This window comes from Anolis sagrei, chromosome X (assembly GCF_037176765.1).
Source record: "Anolis sagrei isolate rAnoSag1 chromosome X, rAnoSag1.mat, whole genome shotgun sequence".
Lineage (NCBI taxonomy): Eukaryota > Metazoa > Chordata > Lepidosauria > Squamata > Dactyloidae > Anolis > Anolis sagrei.
The window spans coordinates 43,040,029-43,064,066 of record NC_090034.1 but is presented as its reverse complement, the minus strand read 5'-3'; the positions used below and the strand labels follow the sequence as shown (position 1 = coordinate 43,064,066).

At 45.9% G+C, this 24,038-nt stretch overlaps 1 protein-coding gene across 3 annotated transcripts in view; it reads left to right on the top strand.

Annotated features, from left to right (window-relative positions):
* The window catches only part of NOS1 (nitric oxide synthase 1), a 220,834-nt gene that overhangs the window by 76,678 nt on the left and 120,118 nt on the right, over positions 1–24,038 (top strand). Inside the window, exon 1 of one of the 3 annotated variants that reach the window (XM_060785472.2) lies at positions 8,641–8,778. The exons of the other annotated variants lie outside the window; for them this stretch is intronic. The gene's annotated coding sequence lies outside the window, so the exon portion shown is untranslated. Of the gene's footprint in view, positions 1–8,640; positions 8,779–24,038 lie in introns of those variants that run through there. 3 annotated transcript variants of the gene reach the window in all.

Genomic DNA, 24,038 nt, shown 5'->3' with positions numbered 1-24,038 from the left:
AAATACATCCTGCATATCAGATATTTACATTACCATTCATAACAGTAGCAAAATTACTGTTATGAAGTAGCAATGAAAATAATTTTATGGTTGGCGGTCACCACAACATGAGGAACTGTATTAAGGGGTCATGGCATTAGGAAGTTTGAGAAACACTGCTTTAAAATGTTCTTCCTATCAAGCTGCCTATCAAGACAACACTGCAGCTTAGGTGGAATTTTATGGCTAGCTATCAAACCTGTAGGTTCACCATGGGGAGTTTTGTCCCTTGAGCTGCTTAGCTGAACTCTTCATGTTCTCCAGTTGAAAGCTGGGAGAACTGATAGCATACCTCCAAGTCTTGGTGGGGCTCTATTTCCAGGGGAGACATCCAGACGTGTTCTTCTTGTCCAAGACTCAGGTGCTGTGCCAGGGCCCTGTTAGAGATCCCTGCCCTAGGAAACATTATTGTTTCTTTCCTGGTCTGGTCCTTCAAGCAGTTACAGGCAGCTGGATCCAGCTATGCTTTTAATTTCTCACAATGTCCACGAACTGGCTTCCCTCCGGGGCATTCAGAGAAACGCTAAAGGTCAGAAATGAAAGATGCAGGAAATCGCAGTGTTGATTTACAACAGGATGAAGAACACGTGGGCTTCCACATGTTTCCAGATATTGTTGGACTATATCTCCCTTCATTCCTTCACCACTGGCTATGCTGGCAAGGGCTGATGGAAGTTTCAGTCTAAGAACACCTGGAGAACCACGTTTCCCATCCTGATTTTCATTCAACTGATCGTTGGCATTACAACAGTAGATTTTCACAAAAGTCTGCATGTTGTGTGATTGTTTGTGTGTATGTGTGTTGGGGTCAGGCAAATAGTTTTAGGATTTCTCCAAATTGAATCAGGACCTGGCAAATCATTCTGAAGTGTATTTGTCCAGTGATACTGAAGAGTGCAACCACAGCCGGGAAAGTTGTGGAGTGTGTGTGTGTCAGTCACCAGAGGACATGCTCCTGAACCCTCCCCTCCCAATTGCTGTAGGCCAAATTTCATAGGAAAGTAGTAGCAAGCCACCTCTGAATCCTCTGCCTAAGAAAGCCCTCTGAAATCTGCCAGTCAGCTTATGGTGACACCATGCATTTCAGCAGTGGTTTGGCCAGTTCCTTCCTCTGAAACGCAGCCTACAGCATCTGGTCTTCATTGGCAATCTCCCATCAGATACTACTCCTTAAATTGTCGAGTGAATTGTTGCTGTTTTTAAACAAGTTTTCTCTGGAGAAAGATGAGGTTTGCACTTGGAAAAAGCCAGACCTGGGTAGCAGATGTTTTTGATCATTTCCTGGTGGCCGGTGTTTTGCTTAGTGAGTTGGAGAGGTTATCTCCCCCTATTACATTGCTAGCATGGAAGCCGTTTGGAGTTGTCTGTGTGCAGCAATGCCTCTGATCTCGCAGGCAGCCTCTCCTGCCGGGCGCATGTCAAAAGCAGATGCCTTTCTATTGAATTAGTGCTCTCTGCATCCAAATGGGGGGATAATTAGGTTTTCATTAGCCGGGGATGATGTATAACATCTGGATGTCCCACACAGGCCAGGGACAGGAGCATTGGCCCCTTTGGTGTTCTTCTACTGGCGTTCCTTAAATGTTTTGTTTTGGAGGGAGCTTTGGTTTGGGAGTTGTTGCTTTGGGGTTTTTTTGCTTCCGTTTACCTCATCTTTATTTATTGAAAGTGATATTTGATTCATCCTGAAGCTGGAACTTGGTACCACCAAAGCACGCATCCAAAGCTGCAAAGAGCCTGTGTGGGGTAGTGGTTTCGAACACTCTTCTCCTAACCTGGTCCTCTCCAGATGCCTTGGACTATAACTCTCCCCATCTCCAGCTAATGTGATGTAGATTGAGAATGATGTGGGCTGTGGTCCAATCCATCTGGAGGATCCTTGTTTGGGAGAAAGCTGGGTTGGATTTCAATCTCCATTCAGTTTTAAAGCTCACTAGTCGATTTCAGAACAGTTCCTTTACCCACTGCTTTGCCTGCCTTCCCGGGCTCTGAAACTCAAATGCAGAGTGGGAGGAAGGTGAACTGAGCTCAGGCTGTACAGTGGGCTGAATTCCTTAGGGCATTTTTTCAAATGTCATTGAATAATCAAAAACTGAAGACCAGAAGGGTGAAAATGCAGGTGACAGGTTTTTTGGTGGGAAGCTCTCCATCACAAATTCTGCTTCAGAAAAAATGTGGAAATACGATAGGCATCTTACATAGTTTGCATTTGATCCAATGGGATTTGTGCAAGACAGATCAAGTATGAAAATCCTTCAGACTTTAATCTGCTTTGTGCTAAATTGCTAGAGTCTGCCCAAGATGATTTGTTGCCTCAGAAGGACAAGGTGTGTGTCACCCCCCACCCCACCCCAAAATAGCATGAATGGCACTTGGATCTTTCTTCCATTCTGCTCAAAGGGCAGGATGATTTGTTGTGCCAGGAGGCAGCAGGATTGTTTAGGTGGACTAGAATAGGCCACTTGAGAAAGACAGTCTTGCCCTTCAGTGAAGAGAATGGCCAGTAGACTCTGGAGAAGCACTCTGGGGGACTTCCATCAGTGCCATGCAGCATCTGCAAGCTGAGGCAGTTGTCTCACTGGACTAGGTAGTAAAGCTACCCCTAGACAAGCTGGACTGCTGTCCCATCCATTTGAGTTAGCAAGAATTCTCCTGCGTCCCAAGCAGAAATCTATCCCAACTTTCCTAGTATTGAATAGAAATTCAGAATTATATCCTTTTGTGCCTAACATTCAGTTTAGGACCAGTAGGCAGAAATTGTCCCCTAGCATCTGCCTGCCTTCTCTAGACGTAGATGGTGTTGTCACTGTTGACCTGTATTACAAATCTTTTTTTCTTAAAAGGTTCATGTTAAAAGATTCTTAGAAAGTTACAAGTTAGGAAAATTATAAAATATGTATAACGTTGTATCTTTAATGTAGTCTATATTAGAAACTGGGGCTGCGGTAGTGCAGTGGGTTAAACCGCTAAGCTGCAGAACTTGCTGATGGGAAGGCTGGCAGTTCAAATTGGCGGGATGTGGTGAGCTCCCGCTGTTAGCCCCAGCTTCTGCTAACCTAGCAGTTCAAAAACATGCGAATGTGAGTAGATCAATAGGTACCGTTTCAGCGAGAAGGTAACGGCTCTCCATTTAGTCATGCTGGCAACATGATCTTGGGGGTGTCTATGGACAACGCCGGCTCTTCGGCTTAGAAATGGAAATGAGCACTACCCCCCAGAGTCAGACACGACTGGACTTAATGTTAAGGGAAGATCTTTACCTCTTTAACAGAAACTATAACAGAGGTAAGAATCTTGTAGTCTTCTGAGTACAGTTGAATTGCAAGTCAGTAGGACAGGCAGTGGTGCAGGATGTTGGGCATTACAGTCCTAAAATGCCTGGATCCTCACAGGATTCCTGTTTTTTTTCAATCTGAAGAAAGTTGTTGATTTAACCAACTCTGCACCTAGAAACAAGCTTGTGACTCACCCTTTTTGGTAAGATGCCTTGCAACTCGTATTTTTTTTAGTGTAAGGAAAAATAGGCACAGCTGTGGTGCAGCTCTGTTTTGTTTCATGTTTAGTTGGAAGTAAACAGGATTGTTTTCAGTGGAGCTAAGTATGCACAGAATGTCATCTTTGACTACTTTGACATAGGCAGCATTAGATGTTGCTTCATTCCATTGAAAGAGCTAGTGCACATGGGTTGCCTGACATTCTTCCATAGTGAAGGGAACATGCTTGGAAGCACATTTCAGGTTGGAATGAAAACTGCTTCCAGAGCTTTTGGGATGGCCTGTTCACAAGTTTGGTTTTACCTGCCCAGCAGAGAAGGAACAGCCAGGTGACCTTTTTTACCTGAGACACAAGAAGCATGCAGTGTCTCAGCCTATCCTCAAAGCAAGGAGCTCCTTTTGGTTTGGGACAAATTTTATGGAAAGTTGGTGGTGTTCTGCAGAATGCCTGTGCCTTCGCCTCAAAGCCGCTTGCCAATTTGCCTTTGCAAATCAGAAAAAAAAACATCCCTATTAGATCTGGTCTCTTTCCTCTCCCTTTTCCCCCCTTTTTAATCAGGTGAAAAGAAAACTCTTGATCAAGAACAGACTTTGTGTGTATGTGTGTGTGCCATGAGTTGCCATGGAAATGAAGAAAAATTACAAGGACCGAGTGATGATGTCAAATGTGAGTTTTCACTGTACTTACGAAGGTGCAGGTGAAGCCGCATTTCCATCTTTGAAAGGATGTCACATTGAGGAGGGGGCCAGCTTGTTTTCATCTGCTCTGAAGACTAGGACACAAGGGAGCCGTGTATTCAAATGGCAGGAGAAGAGATCCCACCAAATCATTAGGAAGAACTTCCTAGCTGTTAGAACTGTTTGACAGTAGAATAGACTGCTGCCTGGGAGTCCAGTGGAATCTGGAGGGCCATCTGTCGGGATGCTAGGATTCGAAAGCATTACAATCAATTGTATCTTAGATCCCTCCCTCTTGTCACAATCTCATCCTTGTTTAAGAGTAGCTGTTGTGTCTTCCTTATCCTACTCTTTTAAGACAAGAGCTGTGGTGAAGGCTTTTGGGGGCAGAGGAGGTCCAATCTGACATGGTATAGTCATGCAAAGGTTGCGGTTCATACACTACTTTCCCTAGTCAAGGCAAGCATCAGAGCCAAGGAGGCCCTTGCCATTTCCTCTGGGCTGGCTATGCTTGGGTTGCCTACTGTTTCTGGCACTTCTACAGGCCCTTATGGTCCGACTGCTGGCCTCCTGTATGGCCAAATAAGAGCCAGCTTTTGTAGAATAAGTCCAATCATTGTGCTGCTGCTGTTGTTTTGTGAGCCATTATTTTGATGTGTGCTCTGATGTCTTAGGCAAATGAACCCATTGCCATCCATCAACACTTGGGCACTCCATTACAGTGACTGTTTCGAGTGGCAGTAGTCTGTTTCATGGGCCTTTTGAGATATTTCCTTCCTATTTGTTTTTGGATGTAATGTTACAGCCAAGATCCTAAACTATGGTTAGGGAGGCCTGGTGCTCCAATGTCACCTATGCTAGGTGGCCAGAGATCATTTTCTCAGTCACAGTTCTCCCTTTCACTTTAATAGGGACGGTCCCAAGCCCCCCCCTTCCAATTTTTTAAAAAGTAACTGTCCCAGTAGTGCAGTGGGTTAAACCACTGAGCTGTTGAACTTGCGTCTGACCTAAAGGCTGCAGGTTCAAATCTGGGAAGCAGGGTGAGCACCCGCTGTTAGCCCCAGCTTCTGCCAACCCAGCAGTTCGAAAACATGTAAAATGTGAGTAGATCAATAGGTACCACTCTGGCGGGAAGGTAACGGTGCTCCATGCAGTCATGCAGGCCACATAACCTTGGAGGTGTCTATGGACAGTCCTGGCTTTTCGGCTTAGAAATGGAGATGAGCACCAATCCCCAGAGTTGGACACGACTGGACTTCATGTCAGGAGAAAACCTTTACCTAACTGTCAGAAATATGTGTGTGCGTGCTTGCTTGCTGTTTTTTATGGTTGGTTTTTATTGTTGAATCATTTGCTTTCTGGTTGTTTTCCATTGCCTTTCAACTTTTTAGGCATTGAAGGAATGGTACCTCAATGGAGCAATAATAACAAGCATACATTTTAGAAGCGTCAAAAATCTAGATTGTTCCAATATTGTGCCTTTGTTCACCAGACATGATTTGATGTGTGCTTTGAGAAGTATTATATGGCTTCCCTTGTGCTCAGAAAGTCTCTTCCCCACCCACATTCATTCATGGGTTCTATTTTTAATCCCACTTTTCAGGCTGTTGACATCTCCCATGGGCCCTGCCATTGGGCATAGATGCTGACAACCCTCCCCAAAGGAAGGGCCAGGAGACTCAGTCAGGCCCGCATGGGTGGGTCGAGCATGGCGAGCTACAGACCCACCCAAAACACACGAGGGGTCCTTCCCAGCATTTCTGTCTGTCTTGCTGCAGCAGAAGACCAGATTTTTCTTGAAACATAACCCTGCAGGTGGGTGAGGACCCTGGCTTCAATCCATGCTGATCCATGCTGATCCATCAAGGTGTGTTGGTTTCGAGGCTTCTTCCTGGAGTCCTTTGGGGTGCTGATTCAAAAAATGCCATAGGATAGACCACATCCGCTCTAGTTTCTTCATTATCCTGGTTTTCTATGGGCAGCTGGTAGATGGCTTATGAAACTAGAGCTGAGAGGGGAAAAACAGGTGTCTTTTTTGAATCAGTAGGTCAAATCGACCTGGAAACAGAGATAATATTGGAGGCACCAAAATGTATGTATGTTGGTTGAAATATGATGGAGATCTGGATTTTCTCCTATTTAAGAATAAGGTAAAGGTAAAGGTAGTCCCCTGACATTAAGTCCAGTCATGTCTGACTCTGGGGTGTGGTGCTCATCTCCATTTCTAAGCCGAAGAGCCGGCGTTGTCCGTAGACACCTCCAAGGTCATGTGGCTGGCATGACTGCATGGAGCGCCGTTACCTTCCCACCTGAGCGGTACCTATTGATCTACTCACATTTGCATGTTTTCGAACTGCTAGGTTGGCAGAAGCTAGGGCTGACAGCGGAAGCTCACACCACTCCCCAGAATCGAACCTGCGACCTTTCGATCAACAAGCTCAGGAGCTCAGTGCTTTAACCCACTGTGCCACCGGGGGCTCCTAAAGAATACATAATACAAAAAAAAAGATACAATAATATAAAAACAATTAAACAAACTAAACAATAACAATCAATACAACACAATCAGGTATTTTTGTATTTTTAGGTATTTTTAAAAAATATTTCTAGATATATGGTCCTCGAAAACATTTTTGCCCCTGTTTTCCTATGTAATATGCCTTTCTGTGTGCAGATAGAGAGTTGTGTAATGTATGTGTTCTGAAACCAAGACTCCACCACCACCACCGTGAAAATAAATAAATGCTGTCTGAGGCACGTTCCTTGTGAATAAGGGCTGCTTCCTGGAAATGCTGAGGAAGACAACTTGTTCAAAAAATATGAAAGACATTGAAAGACCCCTTTATTCTGCCCTGGTCAGACCACACCTACAATCACACTGTGTCCAATTCTGGGCCCCACAATGGAAGGGAGATGTTGACTCGTAAGCTGGAATGTGTCCAGAGGAGGGCGACTCAAAGGATCAAAGGTCTGGAGAACAAGCCCTATGAGGAGTTGCTTAAATAGCTGGGCATGTTTAGCCTGCAGAAGAGAAGTCTGGGAGGAGACATGATGGGGGCCATGTATTAATATGTGAGAAGAAGTCATAGGGAGAAGGGAGCAGACTTGTTTTCTGCTGTCCTGGAGATTGGGACGCAGTGGAAGAATGGCTTCAAACTACAGGAAAGAAAGGAGATTCCACCTGAACATGGGGAAGAATGTTCCCCGGTGGCACAGTGGGTTAAACCCTTTTGCCAGTAGGACTGCTGAGTGACAGGTTAGGAGTTTGAATCTAGGGAGAGCGGGTTGAGCTCCCTCTGTTAGCTCCAGCTCCCCATGTGGGGACAAGAGAGAAGCCTCCCACAAGGATGGTAAAACATCAAACACCCAGGCATCCCCTGGGTAATGCCCTTGTAGTTGCTGGGATTTATAGTTCACCTACAATCAGAGCATTTTAAACTGCACCAAAGATAGAATTGGGCCAAACTTTCCAAACAGAACCACCCCATGACTAACAGAAAAGACTGAGTTTTCTGGTGGGCTTTGGTGACCCCTCTGACACCCCCTCGTGACCCCCCAGGGGTCCCGACCCCCAGGTTGAGAAACACTGGGTTAAACCCTTGAGCTGGCAAGACTGCTGACTGACTGGTGAGCGGTTAGAATCCGGGGAGAGCGGGTGGAGCTCCCTCTGTTAGCTCCAGCTCCCCATGTGGGGACAAAAGGGAAGCCTCCCACAGGTAAAACATTTAACACCTGGGCAACGTCCTTGCAGATGGCCAGTTCTCTCACACCAGAAGCTGTCTCTCAAGTCGCTCCTGACATGTAAACAAAATTAGGAAGAACTTCCTAACTGTGTGGGAGAGAGAGAGCTGTTCAGCAATGGAACTCTCTCTGCCCTGCAGTGTAATTGAGGGTCCTTGTTTGGAGGCGTTTAAGCAGAGCCTGGATGGCCATCTGTCGGGGGTGCTTTGAATGTGATTGTCCTGCTTCTCGGCAGAACGGAGTTGGACTGGATGGTCCACGAGGTCTCTTCCAACTCCTCTAGGATTCCATGTCGGGGCATAGACAAGAAGGGAGAGCTGATGGGGGTGCGGTTTTGGGGATCGGCAGGTCAATGAGACCTGGAAACAGGGCGACTCTTCGAGGTGTGTTGGCCGGGGTTGTGGAGGCGTTTGTCCCAGGTGAAGCCGGCTGCGTGCCTCTTGGGCTCGGCTGCCAATGGAGTCCCGGCTCCAAAGTGCGGGAGGAAAGCCGTCCGTGTGTGGGAGGGAGGCCCCCTTGGAGGCTGCCTTGCCTGCCCGTCTTCTCGGGGAGGGAGCCTTGCCTCCCAAGCCTGCCAGGTCCTGGCTCTCCCCTCCCTCTCTCCCTCTCCCTCCCTCCCTCCCTCCCTGGCGGCGAAGGGGCGTGGAGTGACGCGCCTCTATAAAAGCCTGCCCGCCCAGGCGGCCTCCTCGTCGCCGGCTGCGCCCGCTGCTTGGCCTCGGGGCTGAGTCGGGCGCCGCGCAGAGCCCACCGAGCCGGGCCCTCGCTCGCACCAGCCCAGCTCCCAGCTCCCTTCCTTCTGCCCCAGGGATTGGCGGCGGCGCAGGTGAGTCCCGCAGCCCGACAGCCAGCTTCCCCGCTTGGCTTCTCTGCCTTCCCGGCAAGCCGAGAGAAAGAGAGAGAGAGAGAGAGAAGGAGAGATTGGCGGAGGGGCGCCCCGCAGCCTTGGCCCTTGGGTCCCGCTCCCTCCTCTGCCCTTGGAGGAGTCCCAAGCGCTCACTCTGCCTCCTTTCCGATCCACTTTGGGGCTTTGCTTTGATTTGCGCGGAACTTTTTCCGAGGGAAGCGTCCCGAAGTCCGGCGATTGTTAGCCAACCTTTTCCGCCTTCGCCCAGAGTCGGTGGGCAGTCGCCTGCTCTCTCTCTCTCTCTCTCTCTCTGTCCCCGAGCCTCCCCGTCCGAAGCACTCTGCACGCGCACAGGAGCTCGAGGTGGATGCCCCTTGCCTCTCTCTCTCGCCCCCCCCCCCCCCGCTCGCCCTCAAGTCCCCTTGAGAGGAAAAGAAGGGGAGCCCGACGGAGATAGGTTGGGACCTAGCTGCAGTCCTGGAAGGGCAAGGGAGAGCCAGCGTTAGTCCGGCCGGAGTGGCCGAGCCCTCCCCGCCGCTTTCTCTCTCCCCGTGGCGCAAAGCCCAGCCGGGGAAGGGCCGGCCCTCCTGCCCTCCCACCGCCAAGCGGGGCGCCTTGCCTGGGCTCCTCGGCCGCGCTCAGCACCTCGGACAGCGCCCGGCCCTTCCTGGGCGGCCCACAGCCCCACGCGCCAATGCGGGACGCCCGGCCGGCCGGCCTGCCTGCCTGCCTCCCGGGACCCCTTGGGCAGGGCTACGCCAACTGCCCAAGGGGACCTCCACCCATTTCCGGTCCCATAAGAATAAGAATAATAGGTGCGTCTGGTTTGCAATTGCAAGGAAAGATTGTTGCAGAGAGAACTTTTGAGAGGGGGAACCCCGTCCCCCTTTGTGCGGAGGCCAGAAGACAGGGTTGTGGTTGTGTTTTTGTTTTTGGGGGGCTGCCTTTCCCTGCTCTGCTAGGCTTTGGTCCCAGCTCCAGAAGGATCATGAACAGAGTCCCAAAGTGAGTGCCATCCACTCTCCATCCTTTCATTTGCACATCACAAGGGAGTTCCTCCCATCTGAGCCGCTTTGAGGCTGGGAGAAGGCTGTGCCTATTTGCTGAAAGGCAAGTTCTGTTGGGAGGCTTGGCCTGGGACGGCAGGGCCCTTGTCAGAGCACCCCCCCCCCAACTCCCCCAAAGCCAGAGGAAGCCCAACTGCTGCTTCTGGGAAGATTTGGGGCAGTGGAGTCGAAAAGGGGAAGGAGAAACTCCAGACACTTGAATGGTGGGACAGGGTGTCATGCTTGGGGTCCTTGGCAGGCTGTTCCCATCAGCCTTGGGTCCTGTCTGTCAAAGGCGAACGGCAAAACCTCTTGAGTTGGGGACAGGATTGGAGAGGGTTTGGGACCTACTTCTTCCCATTCTTTGACACCCCCTCCTTCCACTCCCAGGGGAGCCTTTGAAACCTTGTAATGGCCCCAGAGGACCCAAGAAAGCCATGGGCATCCTCCCTCTTAAAACAGTGCCCCTCCAGCCCAAGCAAATCTGCCCAGGGGATTGGGAGTTGTCGCCAAAGTCCCCGAGCGGTGTGTACATAGCAGCAGCAGGGGAAATGTGGGAGTGCAATGTTTGGGTGCTCCGCTCTGAATGTGTCATGCGAGGAAGTCTCCAAAATCCTGCCTCGGTCGTGAGGGACACATACAGAGAAGGGAGCCCCCCAAATGAAAGTGGTTGCCACCATTGGTCAAGTCCTTTCCTATTTATGGGGACTTGGATGGAAAAATGGGTTCTGAGGGAATGGGATTTTGCTTTCCTCTGATGCTGAGAGACTGGGACTTGCCCAGTGAATTTTCTGGGCTGAGTGGGGATTCCGTGCATTTGGGTGTCTGCTCTAGCCCAGGCATGGGAAACTTCGGTTTTCCCTCCAGGTTTTTTGAACTTCAACTCCACAATTCCTAATCGCCTCAGGCCCCTTCCCCTCCTGAGTGGGAAAAGGAAGGGGCCTGAAGCTGTTAGGAATTGTGGGAGTCCAAAACACCTGGAGAGAAGGCCGAAGTTTGCCCTTGTCTGCTCTAATCCCTTGGTCAAATCTCCATAGAGAGGGAAGAAACTTCAGTCAATGAGTGTTGCCAGGGAGAGCCATTGGCTTCCATGTAGTGAATCTGCTCAGAGTTTTCTTCTTCTCTGTAACATCGGTGTCCAGGATGCTCAACCCTCTCCCCCAAATAAGTTTGGTGCGTTAGGGAGCCTCTTTCAAGTCTGCCATGCAACTCGGAGGAACTGCCTGCCCCTGAGGAATATGAGGGCAAGGGGGCTCTCTGACATCTCCTGCACAGGGAGCCCTAGCATCAGTCAAAAGCCGATACTTGATCTAACCGAATGTAGATGAGAGAAAGAGAGCGGGGGGGGGGGGGGGGGGGACACAAGCAAGAGAAGCTGTCTTTCTGTCTAAATAGAGCAAATGTTCTGGGGTGTGCATTCTCACCTCAAGGACAGGCAGAGAACTAAGCAGTCGCAGAAGGAGATAATGCGCCTGCAATTATAGGAATTGCTGTTATAATTAATCTGACGTTAGGTGGCCTGAACAAGAATCAATTGCGTGCTGTTCTTTTCCCCACTTTTCTCTCTTGCACTAAATGCCGAGCCGGGGCCGGGGGAGGGATTTATTGTCAGCGCTGTTTAATGCATGTTTTCACATTCAATATCAAAGTCGGATTTTTCAAAAATGATCTCCCCTCCTGCCGAGGGAAATGGATGATGATGGCTGTCTCTGTGGTTACCTAGTGCAGTGTTAGGACGCTTTGCCCAAGGAGAGTTTGAGGGAAGTATCTGGAGTGAAGCGGCTCTAACAGGTGTCCAATGCCCTGAACCTTGGTAGGAAATTATCTGTTTTCTCTGTGCGTGAAGGCGGCTTGAGAAGGCGGCAGGCTTACATAATTCCCTTGCACCTGAGTTGACTTGCAGTGCGGGATGAATCAACCCAGCTCTTGACAATGTCAGCAACTCCCACAGATTCAGTGTGGAAAAATAAATAACTCCACATTGGAACAGTTGAATGGGGTGGAAAGAGTGCTGGCACTATATCCAAAGCATTGGTCGAAACCCCATTGGTGGTCCTGTCCTGTCCCATTTGGTACTGGATTTTAAAATGTTCTCCTCCCTTTGTGCATTTTTATCTCCTTCTCTTCCCAAAATGTATTAATGTATATATTTTAGTACACTTTGTTTCCATTGGCTGAAATATATTCATTTATACTTGTATGCCTTTTTAGTCATGTACGTTGTTCTAAGTTATGCCCATTTGTTTCCCTCCGAAACTCATCACAAGCCTCAAAAATTTACAGATCTCTCTGGCACATGTCCTCTGTTCCTTGGCAGCACAAGAAATAGAAATCCAAGAAGAACCTCTTGCTTCTTCCTTTGTTTAATAATAATAATCAATAATAAAACTTTATTTTTATCTCTCTCCTCAAAGGGATTCAGGGCGTATTCCAAACATAAAAGGCAAACATTCAATGCCCAAATACAGCAAAAAAACATCTATAACAACAAAATTTAGCAACTCAACATATAAACACAAATTATGACTTAACTAAAATTGAATTAAAAATGCAGCCTGTTATATCAGACAGAAGACAAAACATGAAACACCGAATAGAAGCATCAATTTCCCAGTTTCTTGGGGGCAAATAGATTGATCATTGTTCAAGATCTCCATTGAGCTGATGGGGCAGCAAAAGAGTAGTATTTCAGGCTCCATGACCCAAACCTTTCTTTAAGGCACAGTTTGGGGAAGACTGAAAAACCTAAGATTGTTCTTGCACTAGAAAATATTGCATTTCCCATCCTGTGGCATATACTTTGTATGATACATTCAGGCTTCAATCCTTTGTATGTTTCTCCGGGGGATAAGCCCCTTTGGCTATAGTGAGAATTTCTTCTGAGTCAGAATGGATGGAATTGTAGTGGTCCTCTCAAACAATGAAACTATCTTCAATGTGTTTTGAAGGGTCCGCTTCACCTTTTTGTGTGAGACGAGGGGAATCACGCTCCTAGGAACCTCCGGGGAGTGTGATCCTCCTTTCATACAAGTTTGCTCACTCTACCCAGTTTCAACAAAAAGAATGGTGTTTGTTTGTTTGTTTTAAAAAAGGATTTACACTTCTGGGTTTTTTTCCATGTCAGGGGTGACTTGAGAAACTGCAAGTCACTTCTGGTGTGAGAGAATTGGCTGTCTGCAAGGACGTTGCCCAAGGGACGCCCAAATGTTTGATGTTTTACCATCTTTGTGAGAGGCTTCTCTCTCATGTCCCCGCATGGGGAAATGGAGCTAACAGACGGGAGCTCAACCCGCTCTCCCCGGATTCGAACTGTTGACCTATTGGTCAGCAGTCTTGCCAGCTCAAGGGTTTAACCCAGTGTTCCTCAACCTGGAGGTCGGGACCCCGGGGGGGGGGGGTCACAAGGGGATGTCAGGGGGGTTCTATGTGGAAAGTTTGGCCGAATTCTATCTTTGGTGTGGTTCAGAATGCTCTTTGATTGTAGGTGAACTATAAATCCCAGCAACTACAACTCCCAAATTACAAAATCAGTCTCCCTCCCCAGCCCCACCAGTCTTCAAATTCGGGCATATCGGGTATTTGTTCCAAATTTTGTCCAGTGAATGAAAATACATCCCATATATCAGATATTTACCTTATGATTCACAGAAGTAGCAAAATTACAGTTTTGAAGTAGCAACAAAAATAATTTTATGGTTGGGGGTCTGTATTAAGGGGTTGCGGCACTAGGAAGGTTGAGAACCACTGGTTTAACCCATTGCGCCACCGTGGGCTCCCATACTTTTGGTTATTTCAGTGGCTTCGAGGGGCAGCCGGCAGCTGTTCCACATGAAAGGAGAATCATATCTGAGACTTGCTGCAAAAAGGCCACCTGTGATACTCTCTTTGTGGCGAATCTTGCAATGCGAGATATCCTTGTATGTTGGTAGCCAGTCCTTGCTTCCCAAACCCTCTTGACCCCATAGTGGCATTTTGAAGGATTCCTGCTCCTGAGCTATTTGGGTCTCCTTAGTTTGGTTGATATACATGTTCGTGTGTTAGAATGTCTGTATTCCATGCATCTGGCTTCATAAAACCAAGTATTGTATGCATGGGATTCTCCAGGTTCTAAGTGGGGTTAACTCCGCTTCTCTGCAGCAAAGTGGCTGCACAGTGTGCCATTAGACCACAACTGTAGTCCTCTATACAGTTCAGACATATCTGTGCTTTCGAATGGAGGTTCTGTGTGCATTAGGATGCTGGCTCACTTGAGCTAAGACACTTGTTGAGTCTTCTGCCTACATAGAAATGTGTGCACTGATTATGCTTTCGGATGTTTGCTCTCACCTCACTGGGGTTACATGAGGTTTTCCACATGTTTATAAGTTGTCAGACCAAAAGGGTTATTCTTTTAACCTTCTTGAAATATTTGCTTATGGGGAACTCCTCTGATTCGGAAGCATGTCTGTGATCGTGTGTGTGCATGAAACAAAATTAGTTAATGAAGCATGTGTCTTTTAGTGTTGGGATGGAAATGGACTGTAATGCACAGTATGTCCAACCTGTCAATAGGTATAGACTTCTTTGTGGCTATTCTTCTTTGCCCTCCTGTCATAAGCTATTTCCAAGAGGACTATTTCAAATGGTAGCAACTTTTTTTATTTACTATAGAAATGTTCCTCTAACCATCATTTTTATGCTCAGTCTCTTCTTGTCAAGTTGGGCATTTCACTTGTTTTTTCGAGACACTAAATTTGAGCAAGGTCTCCTCTCTTTTCTTGTATGGTCTCTCTTTAATTGCCTGCATTGTATCTAATCTTGTGAGTCTAACTTTGTGATTTTTCTGTACTCCGTCCTTTTTTTAAATGGCAAGAACTCCAGAGGCAATGTTACAGGACTTAGTTTCTCTTCTACTTATGATGTACAAATATACATAGTGCAGAACAAGCAGGCAGCTTGTTCTGCCTGCTTGCCGGATCCAATACTACCTCCTTGCTCCCCTTCAGGGTGTTCTCCAGTTGTGGTCCTCTCTGTCTAAAGTCTGGCATCTCTCTCGCATTTCAAACAATTTGTCTTTTCCACTACCTGGATAGTATTGCTTTCCAGAGGCAGTGGGAATAGTTTTGCCCCCAAAAGTAATTGATGTGTTCTTCTGCTAATTCCCTGAAGACTGTATCCAATTTTCCATCACAAGAGCTGCTGCTGGACACTAACGCAGGTGGCTTTGAAAGGGAGCTAGACAAATTCATGGAAGAAACACTTGGTGAGGGCTACTGGTCCTGATGGGTCTATGGGTGGAGGTTGGCTGCAAGCACCAATTGCTTGGGAGCAACCACTGGACGGGTCTCTTTCTTGTTCCTGCTCTTGGGCTTACCAGATTCATACAGCTGATCACTATGAAGAACCGGATGCTCAGCTAGATAGAACTTTTTAGGATTTCAGCATAGTCGGGCAATTAATTTGTTTCAAACAATTAAGTATGACATAAGTGTCCAAGCTTTTGGGGTTCTCAGCATTTTTAGGGGGTGGGAGAAAAGAGTAAAGTCCAAATAATCAGGGATAATTTGTAGTTACAAATTCTGCAGTTAAACCCAGTCCCAAGGTAAGGATTGCAGATTCCGTGAGTTGCCGGTAGGAATGTAAGCATCAGATGAGGCTTAACAATGCATAATCGGTTGAGGAGGCAATGAAGGGTCTTCATTGTGACCGCAACAGTTTTCTTACTTGCTTGTGATCTTAATTTCTCAAGCCAATTCATGCTATAGCAAAAGATTTTCTACTAGAGGTAGTTCCCAGCATTGCTCAGGGGAGTCATTAACCATCACTAATTCTTGGTCAGTTTCGATTGCTAGAGAATAAGTGCTTCTTTCTTTGTGTCCTCGAATGTGCCTCGCATTGTGCATCAGTCTCAGTTGTCTTTCCCAGAGCATGCCTTTCCCTGATAGTTGGGAAAAACATGATTCTGCATTATGAAAATAATTAGGGTGCCCTCACACAACCCAAAGTGAATTTTGTGTATCTCATGCAGTCTGTATTTGAAGTCAGTCACCAATCATTCTTTCTATATTTGGTGAAAATACGTTCAGTGTTGGGGTTTTTTCCAGATTCAGTAACAGCCAGGAACTTGGTTTTACTTATATAGTTGTAGCAAAATGACAAAATGTAATTTTTGAACGTAGCTCATTGAGATTTTGAAATGATGCCACAGTGTGCAAATGCCTGAATAATTGGTGTGCAAAGTAAATTTAATGTGCTTCACGTGCAGATCCAAAATACCTTCCAAACTTGGTCAAAATCTGTCCAGCTATTTTTGTGCGATGTGGTTCCCAACAGACGGAAACTTCGTTTTAGTTATATAGATTAGTTTAGATGGCTAAACTGCAAATACCATACATCTGCAAGGTATCATAAGCCTTTATTTGGAATCGCTTTTTTCTGCGCGAGACTTTGCATTCGTTGGAAGGAATTTATGGTTACTTGGATAAGACATTGTTGTACCCTTCATCCGAAGCAATGAATCATAGCGGCAGCGACTGAGTTTATTCAACCTTAAAACAGGTGACGCATTGTTATGTCTTTTTTCTTCAGAGGTCTTCTCCTTAGTACTAAGTTTGTATAGAGCGCTCCTGTAGATCCAGTAATCAACCCAGAAACGATCTCAGACACCTCTCTTACAGGCAACTATGTCCCCTTCTCTGAAAGCTACATGTGCAACTCAAGAGATGTGTTATATTGCTGGTCCTTTTCTCTGCTCTTTTGAAAGGCAAGACATTCTCTCTTTTCTTCAGTAACACTGAAACAGAGGCTTTACGTTTTACCTCCATGCTGTTTTCTAACTCTGCACCCCATTCCCTAGAGCTCTGTGGTGGAGGAAATGTAAGCACAGAGGACTCATGGGAGCTTCAAGGCTCTACCGAGATTAAAAGTAATAATAATAATAATAATAATAATAATAATAATAAGGACCTCAAAACGTTATCAGGACCTCAAAATAGAATCGCAAAACCAATACAGGTGGTCCCAGTGGTCATCAGCATCAACTGGCATTTGGAAGCAATAAACGTTGAGAAAATCACGATCTATCAACTGCAAAAGGCCACCTTACTTGGATCTGCATACATCATTCGAAAATACATCACACAGTCCTAGACGCTTGGGAAGTATTCAACTTGTGATTTTGTGATACGAAATCCAGCATATATATCTTGTTTGCTGTGACATACTGTGTTTTTGTGTCAGTAAAATAATAACAGCAACAACAACAATAAAGCTTTTTTTGTATCCTGCCACCATTTATTTATTTGTTTAATTACAGTATTTATATTCTGCCCTTCTCACCACGCAGGGGACTCAGGGCAGATTACAATGTACACATATATGGCAAACATTCAATGCCAAGACACACAACATAGACAAGACAGTGAGAGGCTATTTAACCATGTCCCCGAAGGGACTCAGGGCAGCACATATCACAAGTAATATGTGAAACGGTGAGTCCTTTTCTTCCTAAATTACATGAATGAAAAATTGCATCATTCTCAGGATTCCGGCATTCTGTCTTTGTCATTGGCCGTGTGTGTGTGTGTGAACTTACACATTTTGGTTGGATTCCTATCTCCATCCCTTACTATCAGATTATCCCATAGCTGATCATTGCTTCTGTCCCAGATTTTTACCTGGGTGGATTCCTGAGCAAGCTGCTTTCGAAGTTCTGTACTGCCAGTCAGGATAATCAACTGCTATTGAATTCAACTAGGTGCAGTAGCACAGTAGGGATTGTTGAGATGGGGAGCCCAAACCACTCAAGTACTCTGTGTTTGCACTCAACTGCTAAATATTGCCAGTTCCAATGGAGGAGTGGGGTAAATAGCATTTATTTGGTACAAATTAGACATTATTTGCCTTTCTTTTCATGTGATGTCTGCTGCTGTGGATCAAAACATTTCAATGGGGACAGAAAATATGAAATATCTGCATTCAATTTTAGGCTTCAGTCAGTTAGCTCTATTGGGATGAATGGGATTTACATGAGTGGTGAGCAGCAAATCCCATTCATTTCAATGGGTCTACTCAAGATGAGTCTTGAATTAGACCAAAGTATTCTGGGCATTTATAGGCGAGGTTGTTGCTGCATGCCTTCAGGTCATTTCTGACTTGTGGCAAGCCTAAGGTGACAACAATCACAGGGTTTTCTCAGCATAATTGCTTTGTCTTCAGTGAGTTCCTATATCATGAAAAAGTCAGGATAAAAATAAAGTTAATACAAACAAATTCCTTGGAGATTGAGAAATGCAATTTGCACTTCCATGGCTGAGTGGGGATTTGAACCATGGCCTCCCAGTGTCCTAATACAATGCTCAAGTCATGTGTATGTACTCATTCATTACTGATGAAGTCCCCTTCTCTCTCCTTTATCCTCCCAACAAACTTGGGAGGTCATCCAGGCTGAGAGAGGGAGAGTGACTGGCCCTATGCTAACCGGTGGGCTTCATGGCTTAGTGGGAATTAGACCCCAAATTCCAAATCTCAGTTCAGTTGTGCCCACAATGCCATTGTGTCTCCAGCCTGAGAAGACACCAAGGCTGCTGCTCAGCATTGCTTCCTGCCCTCCAGCATAGCAGCCTCTCCTTCTGCCTCCTGTGTCTCTGTGGTCTTATGGTTTCCTTGTATTGGAACCCACATGTAGTCTTGATTAAAGAAAATTCCACAATGACAACATAAAGGAGTGAAGGAAACAAAACACACAAAGAGAACTGAAGGGATGCAGTTTAGATAAAGGTAAAGGTTTTCCCCTGGCATTAAGTCCAGTCGTATCCGACTCTGGGGGTTGGTGCTCATCTCCATTTCTAAGCCGAAGAGCCAGCGTTGGCTGTAGACATCTCCAAGGTCATGTGGCTGGCATGACTTCATGGAGCACCATTACCTTCCCACTGGAGCGGTACCTATTGATCTACATTTTCAAACTGCTAGGTTGGCCGAAGCGGGGGCTAACAGTGGGAGCTCATCCCTCTCCCCGGATTCGACACCTCCAAGGTCATGACTGCATGGAGCACCATTACCTTCCTACTGGAGCAATACCTATTGATCTACTCACATTTCAATGTTTTTGAACTGTTAGGTTGGCAGAACCTGGGGCTAACAGCGGGAGCTCATGCTGCTCCCCAGATTCGAACCTGCAACCTTTTGGTAAGCAAGTTCAGCAGCTCAGCGGTTTAACCCATTACACCACCGGGTGCTCCAGGATGCAGTTTAGCATCCCTTGTTTGTTGCAGCGAGACTTTTAAAAAATTATCTATTGGTGGGTTATGTGGTAGGAACTCAGAAATGGTCACTGCTTTGATGGTGTTACAAAACAGAGGTCATCCATCACCTTTGGGCTGATGAAGGAGATCTGACATTCCTCACTTTTTTCATCTTTGTGCAACTGTTTGGTTTTATACCCAACAGAAGAGACTTGAGCTGGATAGGAAGAAGATTACAAACCATTGCCCTGAGCTTCATCTGAAGGATTCTGGTGCTTGCAATGGGAAGAAATCTCTTGCAGTGGGGGCAAAGGGGTTAAAGACATCCCGTTTTGCTTTGTGAACTTGATATGGTTTTTCTGTCTGCCACTGCCGTGTGAGCTATTAATTTTTTAAAACACTAAAGATGTAAACAATGCTATCTCTGGATTTGACTTGAAAACTGCAGGTCATTTCTCACCCATGCTTTAAGATGGCACAGCATTTTATAGTGGTTCTTCCATTGGGATAATTTTTTCTGATTATTTTTTTGGAAGTACTTTTGAGTAAGTGGATACTTTCCTCTTGTTTTCAGTGACCCTATTTGAGCCACATACTCATCGATAGTTGCAGCATGGTAGGAGTCCAGATTTAGCCAGGGCCTGCAAAAAAGCAGCAACAACAAAAATTTAAAATGGTCAGAGGTTTGAATGAATGATTGGCATGCTACATGTTAAAATAGTGATAGGAACCCTGCAGCCTATACAATGGTTTTATTAATAGCTATAGAGGCTACAATCATTTTTTTCCGTGATTTTTTTCCGTCATCAATTGATGAGAAAGCCCTCTCCTTTCAAGACTGCCTGAAATGCTATGGGCAGTGCATTGAGGCGAGCAGTAAAAAGAGTAGAAGGAAAACAAACATGTGGCCACAACACCAACATCACAAGTATTTCAAAAATTTCAGGTTGGGGGAGGTTCGATTCACTCTCCACAAGCAGGTATGAAAGATAGTGGAAAATGTTCTGGTCAGGTACTTCAGACCACATCTTGGAAGCTTCGTAGGCTTTACAAACCTGATTTTTTTACATCCTGAAAGTGATGCACCTAGATGAGAATGAACTGCAAGGGGGAAATGGGTCTCAAATTCTTTTGGGTAGTTTTGTCCAGTTTCACCTTCACGCCGCACCTTGTTGCTGGCTGGCACCCAGAATTACTGGGGTGAGGCTGAAATTCAATTTAACTTAGCCATTGTGCAAGTGCAGGCAGAGCCATGCCTTACATTTTGAAGAGAATTCAGATTCTGGAAGGGTTATTAGTTGCCTGTACAGAGGGAGGACCCACCGTGCCAAGGGTTGGTTCTCATGTATGCATTTGTTACTTGATAGCTTTGCATGTGACTGGAGACAGAACTGTACATTGCGAGCGTATAGGAAGTTCTCCAGTCGAGACCACCTCCATGTTGTGTACCCTTGGTTAGAATAATAATAATAACAGCAGCAACAGCAACAATAATAATAATAATATCAATAACACTATTTATATTCCTCCCTTCTCCCCAAGGGGACTCAGAGCAGATTACAGTATATGAGCACACACAGGCAAACATTAAATAACTTGTTACGTGACATACAATGAGACACAAATACACAGACAAAGGCAAAGGCTTCTCCTTTCATTTCAGGCTCTGGAGGAGGTGCTCATCTTCGGCTCTAGGGGAGGTGCTCTTTCTCCATTTTCAAGCCAAGGAACTTGCATCCATAGACACCTCCTGGTCATGTTAAACATGAGCCAATAATGTCATGTGGCAGCAAAAAAAGCCAATGGGATTTTGGCCTGCATCAATAGGAGCATAGTGTCGAGATCCAGGGAAGTAATGCTACCCCTCTATTCCGCCTTGGTTAGACCACACCCGGAATATTGTATCCAATTCTGGGCACCACAATTGAAGAGAGATGTTGACAAGCTGGAATGTGTCCAAAGGAGGGTGACTAAAATGATCAAGGGTCTAGAGAAAAAGCCCTATGAGGAGTGGCTTAAGGAGCTGGGTATGTTTAGCCTGAAGAAGAGAAGGCTGAGAGGAGATATGATAGCCATGTATAAATATGTGAAAGGAAGTCACAGGGAGGAGGGAGCAAGCTTGTTTTCTGCTTCCCTGGAGACTAGGATGCGAAACAATGGCTTCAAACTACAAGAAAGGAGATTCCATCTGAACATGAGGAAGAACTTCCTGACTGTGAGAGCCATTCAGCAGTGGAACTCTCTGCCCTGGAGTGTGGTGGAGGCTCCTTCTTTGGAGGTTTTTAAACAGAGGCTAGATGGCCATCTGTCAGGGGTGCTTTGAATACAATATTCCTGCTTCTTGGCAGAATGGGGTTGGACTGGATGGCCCATGAGGTCTCTTCCAACTCTATGATTCTATGATTCTATGTAGCTGGCATGACTGCTTGGAGCATCTTTTTGCCTTTTCCCACCAAAGCGGTGCCTATTGATCTACTCACATTTGCATGTCTTTGAACTCCTAGGTTGGCAGGTGCTAGAGCTAACAACAGGAGCTCACCCTGTCTCACGGATTCGATCTGCCAACTTTCAGATCAGCAGTTCCGCAGCACAAGTGTTTAACCCATTCCGCCAGCATTATCCCCTCCACTGCCACATTGTTTACTCCATTTTCTAGATAGGTAAGTGCTACTCCATCTCCTCACCCTCATAATTGCTTGGAGATGCTTGATGGTGAGGAGTGGGATGACCAGCAACCTCCGTAGAGTGGCAGTGGACCTACAACTTTAGCTTCCAATGATGTTGTCCCTATTTTTGTGCCGTTTTGTAAACCGCCCTGAGTTGCCCTTGGGCTGAGAAGGGCGGTATAGAAATATAGTAAATAAATAAATAAATAAATAAATAAATATTTCTAGCCCCATTCAAGCCTCATTACATCAGCCATTGAGTAAAAGGGTAAGGAGGGATATGCCAGAAAGAATTAAGAGGTGGTAGGGATGTATATTCCTTCTTAAGCTTCACATTTCTCCTTGCCAGTGTTACCACCCCTGTTCTGTTATATCACTTCAGCTTTGAACTGGGACTTAACCATTTATGCATGGTACTAGGTGTTGGTTAGAACAGCGTTTCTCAACCTGGCGGTCTGGACCCCTGGGAAGGTCACAAGGGGGTGTCAGAGGGGTCACCAAAGATCATCTGAAAACACAGTATTTTCTGTTGGTCATGGGGGTTCTGTGTGGAAAGTATGGCCCAATTCTATCATTGGTGGAGTTCAGAATGCTCTCTGATTATAGGTGAACTATAAATCCCAGCAACTACAACTCCCAAATGTCAAGTTCTATTTTCCCCAAACTCCATCAAAGTTCACATTTGGGCATATTGAGTAATCGTGCCAAGTTTGGTCCAGATCCATAATTGTTGGAGTCCTTAGTGATCTCTGGATGTAGGCGAACTACAACTCCAAAACTCAAGGTCAATGCCCACCAAACCCTTCCAGTATTTTCTGTTGGTCATGGGAGCTTGGTTCAATTCCATTGTTGGTGGAGTTCAGGATGCTCATTGATTGTAGGTGAATTCTAGCAACTACAACTCCCAAATGACAAAATCAAACCCTGCCCTAATCCCACCAGTATTCAAATTTGGGCATATTGGGTATTTGTGCCAAATCTGGTCCAGTGAATGAAAATACATCCTGCATATCAGATGTGTACATTACGGTTCAGAACAGTAACAAAATTACAGTTATGAAGTAGCAACGAAAATAATGTTATGGTTGTGGGTCACCACAACATGAGGAACTGTATTAAGAGGTCACGGCATTAGGAAGGTTTAGAAACACTGGTTTAGAAAGATGGAAAAGTATTGACGAAGTTCCTCACATACTGGGGTCCCTGCAGACTTCTCCTGAAATCTTGTTAGCTCATCCCCTGGAAATTTCCTCTGTGTTCATGTTAGTCAGAACAGATGTGTTGGGAAAATGTATCTTTTGTTAGTGCATATTTCCACACTAAGTAGAATTTCGTCTACAAACAGAAGTGGGTCATTGTTTTGCAGGATCCCCTAGGGGCCTAACTATTTCTGGTGGCAAGAGTTCACCAAACTTGGCTCTCTGCATCATACAGTTCTGGGATAGAAATGGGACCAAAACAGTTATGGAGACATGAAGTTTTTCTGGAAGGTGGGGTAGGCAATCCTTTCAATATTAAAGTCACATTCCATCAGGGAGAATAGCTTGGGAGCTGCATGCTGCCAGTGTATGGGGTTAATGCACTGGTGCTGGGCAGGGCCAGAGTCCAAAGGAAGTGGGAAAGAACAGGTCAGTCTTGCAGAGATCTTCTGGAAAAAGGCCAGCGGGATCCGGCAGAGGAACTGCAGTGGTTATCCACCACTACCTTAAACCTGGATTTTCTATTTATGTCCTGCATTACTGGGGGTGGGGAGGGAACTGTTGGAAGTACTTCCGGAGTAGATTGTTGTATGTTTTCTGGACTATGTGGCCATGTTCCAGAAGCATTCTCTCTTGACATTTCACTTGCATCTATGGCAGGCATCCTCAGAGGTTGTGAGGTCCTCACAACCTCTGTGGGTGCCTACCACATATGCAAGCAAAACTTCAGGAGAGAAAGCTTCTGGAACATGGCCATACAGCCCGGAAAACACACAGCAACTCAGTGATTCCAGCCATGAAAGATTTCGGCAATACTTCTGGAACTGGAGGAGCTGAACATTCCTAGGAAGGCAGCCCAGTAGAAAGCAAAGTGGATTGAGACCTTCCCAGGCAGAGTTCAGTTCAAACTCTTCCCACACACACATTCCTCTTCTTTTGTAAGTCTATTCTTTCTTACACAATATGCTGCCTTTCAGGGTGAATGCTGATTATTTATAAGAGTTCAGTAAATCTGGCAAAAAGTCTGGCTGCAAACAACTATATTTAGCTCCACTTGCATGTTCGCGGCCCCTCCCTCTCCCCATACTGTTCAATATGTCTTATGCC